Source organism: Bidens hawaiensis, unplaced genomic scaffold (assembly GCF_021521415.1).
Source record: "Bidens hawaiensis isolate Kalapana, Puna unplaced genomic scaffold, B.hawaiensis_p1.1 tig00003307_1, whole genome shotgun sequence".
NCBI lineage: Eukaryota > Viridiplantae > Streptophyta > Magnoliopsida > Asterales > Asteraceae > Bidens > Bidens hawaiensis.
This window is the reverse complement of record NW_027491184.1, coordinates 644949-654584: the sequence shown is the minus strand read 5'-3', so window position 1 is coordinate 654584 and position 9636 is coordinate 644949. Positions and strand designations below refer to the sequence as shown.

At 34.2% G+C, this 9636-nt stretch overlaps 1 pseudogene across 1 annotated transcript; it reads right to left on the bottom strand.

Moving 5' to 3' along the window:
• Positions 1 to 437: 437 nt before the first annotated feature.
• LOC143623130 (protein PIN-LIKES 7-like) lies at positions 438 to 7771 on the bottom strand (annotated as a pseudogene). The gene is made up of 11 exons (XR_013151844.1): positions 7650 to 7771; positions 5848 to 5877; positions 2596 to 2675; positions 2396 to 2520; positions 2185 to 2306; positions 1918 to 2105; positions 1656 to 1773; positions 1439 to 1539; positions 1097 to 1149; positions 812 to 997; positions 438 to 689 (listed from the first exon to the last, which is right to left on the bottom strand). The product of XR_013151844.1 is annotated as a protein PIN-LIKES 7-like (transcript).
• Positions 7772 to 9636: the final 1865 nt, after the last annotated feature.

Sequence of the window (9636 nt, the reverse complement as noted above, 5' to 3'; positions counted from 1 at the left end):
TAAAGGAGAGCAAAGTTATAATAAGAAGTTGATTTTTTCTAAAAAATGTAGAAAAGTGTGTTTTCACTATTATATCTAATAAAACACACCGCACAATAAACACACTTTTCATATCCACCATCAAATCAACATATCTAACGCACCAGATTACTTATTACACTTTTTAGATACAATCCACTTCTTATTTTAACCCCACCCACTAAAAGATTACCCTTCATGAGCTTTCATCTCCATTGCCCTTTTATATCACATTGCAGTCCTACCAAAAGGTCTCCATGTCTTGCTAATTATTATTAGATTTTTTTTCATAAATAATGTTTGACAAAAAGGTTTCTTATATATAATTAAACAAAAATAAATAAAGCAAAATTTATGCACAAATGTCAGAATTACACAGCATCAATTTCTGACACATGAAGGAAAAAGAAACACCAACATATAAGCAAATCAACTTTTATACAATAGAAATATGTGAAAAATATATACCACAAAAACAACAAAAAGAAAAAATAAATAAATAAACCCAGTATATCATATGACTGGTCATACCCCGAAAGTGAACTTTCAAGTCAAAATCGCCATGAAGACCGTTGACCATCCAGTAAGTGCAAATGCTCCAATTACGTACGTCCACATTGTAAGCACCGAACACTCCTCTTGTCCCACATCGAACAATTGTGTCATTGTACCTACAGAGTGTAACATTTAGCCGTTAGAAAAACCTACAAATTTTAATCACAAGTCTCTTTAACTTTATTATTACAGTAATCATATAAACAAATTTTAAACACTAAACAAAGCTTTTGCTTACTAATATTCATGGCAGGGGGTACAGTGAACTGGAGCAGCAGCACAAACCTAAAGAGCGGATCAGGTGGAAGTAATCCGAGAGCCCCTGCTGCTTTGATAACACCGACTCCAATCGCGGGAAGAAATAAGTATCGCACTATGATGATAGCGGTAATAGTAAGAGTTCGTATGCTTGCGTTTCTTAAACCTGTTAATTCAAGCAAATATAATATATATCAGTTCTCAACATAATATTAGTTCTGCTTATGATTTACAAACATATTATTTTATTTCATTGTTTATTTACCTTGTATGAGGTTGCCTCCAAGTATAAGGGTGATGCAAGGTAAGGTTCCATCCCTAAATCATTAAGAAAAACATTACGGTTAGCAAATGACATTTATAATATATATATATATATATATATATATATATAATATTAAAAGATATGATAAAGAGTGTTGAAGTCGTTAGAAACTTGAAATTATTAAAATCATAACTCCAGTAGGTGTTTGAGGCGAGTTTAAGATCAGATTTCATGTAATGAGCATCTACGTTAATAATTAGGATCATAAACGGGTATACCAAACGATATATTAGATATATGTTCGATAAGAGAACATATGAAAGCAAAGATGAAAAGTTGTACCCGAGTAACGTGATAGAGTCTTGGATGACTCGCAACGGAGCATCATCACCAATCAGAAGCTTTTTCAACCATGGAACCGCGCCGAAAATGAATCCTACGATCTGGTGATTATAGTTTTGCGTACACATTACTTAGTCAAAGATAATATATCACGTTTTAAATAGTAATATATGTATATCTATAGCACAAATATTACAGCACCAAAAAAAGAACTTACAGCACCAATGGTTGGAGGTGCTAACAACTCCTCCAATAACTTATTTAGAGTTTCAATTAGTCTACTTTTAGAAAGCTTTTTCTCCTCTTTGCTTGCCAATTGTTGGTACACCAGCTGCAAAAAAATACATGAACAATAACTTCGGTTCTATTTAAACAATCGCATATATGGCAAACGGTCTTGTCTGTTGGTTGTCTATGTATGGTAAGCTGGTAACTGTAAAGACAACCAACAGAGTTTTCTCAATCTTTTCTTTAGTAGGGGAGTCTTACGGTTGGATTTGATCGAGGATGATTGACCTTCACTGTTCAAAAGTTGACTTTTTTCGTTTGAATCCAAGTCTTTGTTTGGTTTCTTCAACAAATCCTCAGCTGCCTTCATTGCATTCAACTTTACAGCTGAATTTCTTATCAACTGGTATGCATATGTCCATATAAAGAAACAACCCAACTGCAAAACTTTTACAAATTACATTATACTTATGTTTACTTTTAACAGGTCAAACAAAAAGAGTTTGAAATGAGCTTACCGCCATGGAGAAGGATGAGTATGAAAGGCCGTTAAGTTTACATGTATCATGCTCTCCGAACGGGCTGCCCTTTTGAGTACAGATTGCAGGGATGATTAACAGAATAATGTTTCCCAAGTTCCCTGGAAAAACAACAAAAGAAGAACATGCATGATTATATATATATATATATATATATGACACTATTTCAAGAGTATGTTCTGTACAATACCTGTGGAACACATTGCTATAACCAAGCCCTCAATATGTGGCTGTGGTTTCACCACTTTTACTGCAATCCATCCCAATGTTCCACCACATAAAAATGTTATTGCAATATTTACCGGCATAAACCACCTAAAAGATCAAGAATAATCATTATTATTATTTTGTGATAATTAGCATCAAGCGATAAGCAAATATAATAAATACCATGAGATCATGTCTTGAAAGGTGACAGTCTCGGCAAGACAGGCGAAAACGAGAGACGGGGTAAACGCCACAAAGACAATCTACACAATTAATTAATAAATAAATACATAAAAAGTAAATTAGTTGTTGAATTCAAAAGCAAGCATCTTATCTTATAATCTATCTATAATATATATAAACGAAAACCAAAAAATACTAGATGTCACGATGTTGTCGTTCTTCCTTTTTTTAAAGTCACCAGATTTGCTTGATTTTTAAATGAAGGCTTATCATGCATTTGACCCGAATTCATGGGTATGGGTCTTCCAAACCCAGATATTCCTTAAACGGGTTATAATATCTCTTTAAATAAAAAATTATTCTTACCAAATTATAGATTTAAAAATCTTATAAAATATGATATAATAAAAATTAATATCTTATTTATTTTAAAAAAGATATATATATATATATTATTTAAATTAAAAAACCAATTTGATAGTAAAAAAAATAAACGGGTCTTGGGTCTCATCAAACCATAAGTATATTATTAACTTTCATAAATATTATTTATAATTAAAAAAAACCCATTTTATAGAAAAAAAATAAACGGGTTTTGGGTCTCATCAAAACCATATAGTTTTTAACGAGTTATAACATCTCATTTATTTGTGAAACAATTTATCATCGAGCCATAAGTATATTATTAACTTTTATACAATAAAAAAATATAAATTCAAAAAATAAATATATATTAGAACAAACAATATAAAACAACCACCGTAAATGATATAAGCATAAAACAAGTTGTATGCGTGCACGAGTTACAGAACCATTAGGTCTATTTTAAACATCATAGGTAGTTTGGAATACAAAAGCCACTACTACTGTAAAAGCAGTGTAAGACAAAAAAACTCAAAAACAACGAGAAACCCCTTCACATAGTACGGAAACCATGCCAATCAGATTTAACCGGTGTAACTAATAAACCTCATTTATAGTGGTTAAATATGAACCGGTATAAATAATTCTCTATGGAAGCGGTTAGACTAAAACAACTTATCTGTTACCAAAAAATCCTGCGTGTCGCATTGTGGTCGCTCCCCATTTTTTTGGAGTCACCAGATTTGCTTGATTTCTAAATGGTGGCTTCTCATGCATTTGACTCAAATTCACGGGTATAGGTCTTATCAAATCCAAATATTTCTTAAACAGGTTATAACATCTCATTAAATTAAAAATTAATTTCACCAAATATTTATAAAGTAGATATATATCCAAAATTAATATCTGATTTATTTAAAAAAGTTATATATTATTTATAATTAAAAACCCAATTTTATAGTAAAAAAATAAACTTGTCTTGACTCTCATCAAACCCATATAGATTTTAAACAGGGTTATAATATCTTATTTATTTATGAAACAATTTATTATCAAATAATAAGTATATTATTAACTTTCATACAATAAAAATAATAAAAATTTAAAAAATAAATAAATAATAGAAAAAAATAATATAAAATAACTCGTAATACGGGGAATTAAAACTAGTATATATATATATATATATATATATATATATACACACGTACATGCGATGCCATACCTCTGACTAGAGATGGCCAAAAAAACCGGTTGGGGAACCGGTTTACCGGTTTAAACCGGAAACCGGTTTTTACGAAAACCGGTTTTTTAAAAACCGGTTTGACCGGTTTAGAAACCGCCGGTTCGTCTTTCGGTTACAAGTTCTAGATCCAAAACCGGTTAACGAACCGGTTAATGGAAAAACCGGTTTTTTTTATTAACCGGTTATGGAAAAACCGGTTAACCGGTTATGGAAAAACCGGTTAACCGGTTTATAAAAAAACCGGTTTATAAATGCTATATGACCGTTTTTTTTGTTTTTGGACCGTTTTTTTTTTTTTTTACCATTTTACCCCCACAAACATCTATATATAGTTTAGGTTGGGTATTGGTTAGATCACACTCGATTATACAACTCCAAACGCTCTAAACGTTTATTTCATACGCGATTATTTTGTTATCTCACGCTCAATTATACCACATTACCACTCCATACGCTCTTATTTCGTAGTCGTTTATTTCATACTCGAGTATACCACTCTTATTTCGTAGTCGATTATCATGGCCTCCCAAAGTGCTGCTTCATCCGTCAACATGGGTGCCTCGAACACGGGAGAAACGGTCGTTCGGGTCATCCCCACGAAACGAAACCATGATGTTTGGCAACATTTCGACCTATGCGAAATGTCTAACGGTAGCCAAAAAGCTCGATGCAAACATTGTTTGAAGTTTTATGGCAAAGATGCAAACTCCACTTTAAAAGCGCATGTACAAAGGCCCTTTTGCAAGGCCTTGAAGGACGAATCGGGAAGTAGTTCGCAGCCGGAGATGACGAATCAAGGAGCGGTGTTTACGTACGACGTTGAAGCGGTACGTCAACAGTTTTCAAACTTTGTGATTCAACAAACACTTCCTTTCAACCACTTCGACAACCCTCAATTCACGGAGATGATGCGAAACTATGTTCAACCACGCTACCAACACGTAAGTCGTTCGACCCTTAGAAGAGATTGTCTTAAAGCATGGAAAAACGCTAAATCCGAACTAATTTCATACTTTTCAAACTTACAAACTGGTGTAAACTTAACAACGGATGTGTGGTCGGTACCTCATGGTTCGCCCGACTCATACATTTGTGTGACGGCTCATTGGGTTGACCCCGAGTCGTGGCAAATGATGAAACGAACCGTTGCGTTTCAATTGTTTGATTACCCGCACACGGGTAGAAATATTTTTCAAATCTTGGATAAAGTCATTCGACAATACAAGATTGAACATAAAATCTTTTCAATTTCGTTTGATAACGCGTCCAACAATACGGCCGCGGTTGGCCATTTAAGATTAAAGTATAAACCTATTTGTGATGGAGCGTTTTTTCATAGCCGATGCATTGCACATATTATCAACTTGGCCGTGCAAGATGGGTTAAACGTGATCGAAACGCAAAGAAACAATTTTAAAAGAATGTTACGAGATGTTTTTAGCAACAATAAAACATTTTCAAGATACAAAAAATTTTGTGTAGAAGCTAATTGTCAATGGTTGGGGCCAAATTGGGATTGTCCAACAAGATGGAACTCGACTTGTAATATGTTTGAGAAAGCCATCCAACAAAAAGAATCATTAATTGCGTTTCATCAAATTTTGTCAAGTAGGGGTAAATGTGCACCGTACGATCCTAGAAACTGGTTATTGATTGAGATCGTTACGGAGCTCCTTCAAATTTTTAAATCTTGCACAACTAGTTTATCCGGGGTTTACTATCCAACAAGCCCCATTGCTTTACCAAAAATTGCTGTCATGTGCACAAAGTTGAGTGAACTTCATTGTAGGGGTGTACCTTATTTTGATATGGGTGTAAAAATGAAAGAAAAATTTAGAAAATATTTTCAATAACTACCCGCTGTTTTGACATGTGCTGCTGCGTTAAACCCTTGCATCAATGTTGGTGGTGTTGAAGCTTTAATAGAAAAAATTTGTGATGAGCTAGGGTTAAACGACGATCAAAACCCCTATTATAGCCAAACTTTAAAGAATGCTTTCAACACCACCTTGTCAAACATGTATGATGTCTACCTTACAAAATACGGGTCGTCTTCCCAAATTCATGACTCGTTAAGAGCTGTTGCCCAATCCCAATCCCAAACCGACCTTGAAATGGGGATGTACTACATGATTTGGGAAGACGCCGGTAAACGTCAAAAGGTAAACACCCCAAGCAGTGAACTTGGAAGGTATGGTGGTACCAACTTTGTGAAACACATGACTCCGGATGAATTTAGAAGTCTTGATTTGCTGGCTTGGTGGAGAGGTAAGGAGGATGAGTTTCCGATCCTCGCCGCCATGGCCAAAGATTTACTAACGGTCCAAGCTTCCACGGTAGCTTCAGAGTCTGCTTTTTCTGTTTCTGGCAGGGTTATATCGATTAGGAGGACTCGACTCACTGCACCAGCTATAGAGATGTCGATTTGCTACAAGGATTACTTGGACTCTTTAGATAGGGCACAACATCAACGCTCACTCGAGGGGGAAATGGAGTATGAAGCGGGCTTGTATGAAGACGAGGTCAATGAAGGACACACTCAACCAAAGACCGATGAAGAAGCCGCGTACGACGATTACCTAAGAAATAGCTCGGGATCGGGTAGCGAAGAAAATTAGTTAAAGAAACAGCAAACATGGAGGCAAATCATGAGTAAGAAACAGCAAGTTGTTCATGTAATCGTGTCTAAGCATTCTTTTTCCTAATATGTGCTCTTATTTACTTGTTGATTTGGATTTTTCTAATTTAGTTAAAGAAACAGCAAACATGGAGGCAAATCATGAACAAACTGCGATTGGGAACAACAGGAGCATCTGCTAGTTCACGATTTAATGTTTGTATTTTTGAGTTAAATCATGAACAACAGTTCTTGGCAGAGATTTCTTCAGTGTTAATGATTTAATGTTTGTATTTTTGAGTTACGAATATGCGATAACGATTTAATGTTTGTATTTTTAATGTAAAAACTATAAATGAAAGTTATGTGTTTTTAATCTTTGGTTTGTTGAAAACACATTCACCAACACACACTCATACTCATCTTCCAAGCAAAGAACCCTAACAACGAAAGCAAAGAATGGCTTCGGTCAGTCCGTTTTGCCTTGTAGTTACCGTTTTGCCTTGTAGTTACCGGTTTGTTTATACTGTGAAAAAATAATGGTCTTCATTAAGTACAAAATATAAAAAACAAATATTCGTATTTGAAACCGCGAAATTTAAAAAAAAAAAAAAAAAAAAAAAACCGGTTAATAAAAAAAACCGGTTTATTAACCGGTTCTAACCGGTTTCTAAACCGGTCCTAACCGGTTAGACCGGTTAGGGTTTTTGACAGCAAAAAACCGGTTATTAACCGAACCGGTTTTTTTCCGGGCCAAAAAAAACCGGTCCGGTTACTAACCGAACCGGTTTTTTTAAAAAAACCGGTTTGTGCACCTCTACTTCTGACGGTTGAAAGAAGGTTGAAGCGCTCAGTAGCCATGAGTGCACCCACAAGGCTGACAATCATCACTTGAACGGTGGGCATGGATGCCACCTGGAACAATCTCCAAAACCCCATCTTCTATGTACGTGTGCAGCTTGCTGTCCTACGTTAAACAAAACCAGTCATCACTACTTATAACAAACTGACAGACGTAATTTTAAGAAAAGGGTTAAATGAGTTTTTGTAAGTTAAAAAAGTAAAGGTTGTTTTTTAATTATGTACGTTGTACAAAATGAGAATAAGTTAATAGTTTTCCTTTTTTAATAAGGTAAAATACGTTCGTATCAAAATGGATTGAATAATGATTTTTTTCCCTCTTTTAATAATAAAACATTAACTTCTTTCATTTTTCTCCCTTTGTCAAGACAAATACCTCTATCTTTTCAGACACATCTTTTTTCTTTCATAATTTATGTGCTCATTATTATTATTTTTTTTAAAAATATATATATTTAGATGGTGGAACGGGGGTACAGGGTAGACAAAAGTAGGGAGTGGTGGCCTTAACGGCGGGTGGTGATTTTAACTTGGATAGTGTGTTGATAACCCAAATTCTGAAAGAGGACAAATTTTATTCTATCTTTTTATTATTTATAAAATATCAGCAACGTCACCGATATTTAATATGTTTTTTTTGCTTTAAATATATAAATTATCTATCTTTTTAGTATCAGTATCGAAACAAATATAAATGGAACCAATCAAATTCTTATCGACACATTGTTTCAATGCTCAAGTTCCCAACTGGTTGGAGTACCGCAACGGATCGGAGTACCGAAACCAAGAAATCCGCATAGACTTGCTATCACAACATTCGTGTTTTTACCGCACATACTAAACATAATGTACGATAGTGTATCGCTTTGTTGGCGCATTGCGGCGGGTATAAAACTTATTATTATTACTGAAATTTGAAATTAGTACATATTATATATGTTTCGATATATAACATGCAACGGTTGTAGTGAGTCAGATCACTAGATGGCCTTCGATAATATCTAATAATAATAATGTGGGGAAGATGCGATGCATGGCGTTCCTCGAGTTTAATTTGCTGGCTCAGATTGTTGTGGCGTGACGTGACGTTGGAAATCATAAAGAGATATTTTCTCCTAATTTCTTTTTCGGTTATATTATTCACGTAAACTATTTTGCTGTAGTGGTCACACTTAACAAGTAATCTAAGTGGCAAATCATATTTAACATCCAATAGAGCTTGGCCTTTACTTGATCACGCTTAAAGTGGACGAAATGAGAAATTCACCTTGATATTCAAAGATGGAGTACTTTTCAAATTAATGAAGTGGTAAATTAGGAGGCAAGAGGATATATCTTTTTCCTATATATATTTACTTTTATGACAATTAGTACTAGCTCAGTACGTAGACCATGTGATAGAGGATGCATGGCGGAGTAGAGTTGATGATAGACAGATCGAGTACGAATCTTATGCCTACTTATCTTATTTTAGAAAGAATATATTTTACAATATGAATCGTTTGCCTGCTTTTAGAAAGAATATATATTTATTTTAGTAGCATATAAAGTTCTTTTTATCGATTATTTAATATATTCAATTAAATAAACAATAGTTGGAAAAACAAAGCAAGCTACGTCGATTCTCCGAATACCTCAAGATCCCAAACACCCAAGATCTATGAATTCTTCACTAACTTAAATAACAACTTCATTTAATCATTAATATAGATCACCTATGATGTTATCATGCTAATTAATCGTATGAAAAAAGTTTGGAAACATATATAGTTGCAAAACACACGAACACGAGCAATGATCATGGTCAAGAAGATTGCAGAATGGGAATAAGAGAAGAACAAACCTGGATCGGAAGCGATGATCGTCTCTGGTGGAAGGATCCAAATTATTATTATTATTGGTTATATATATGCATTATGGAGATGCTGATCTCTTTGGAATAAAGGGAATGTCA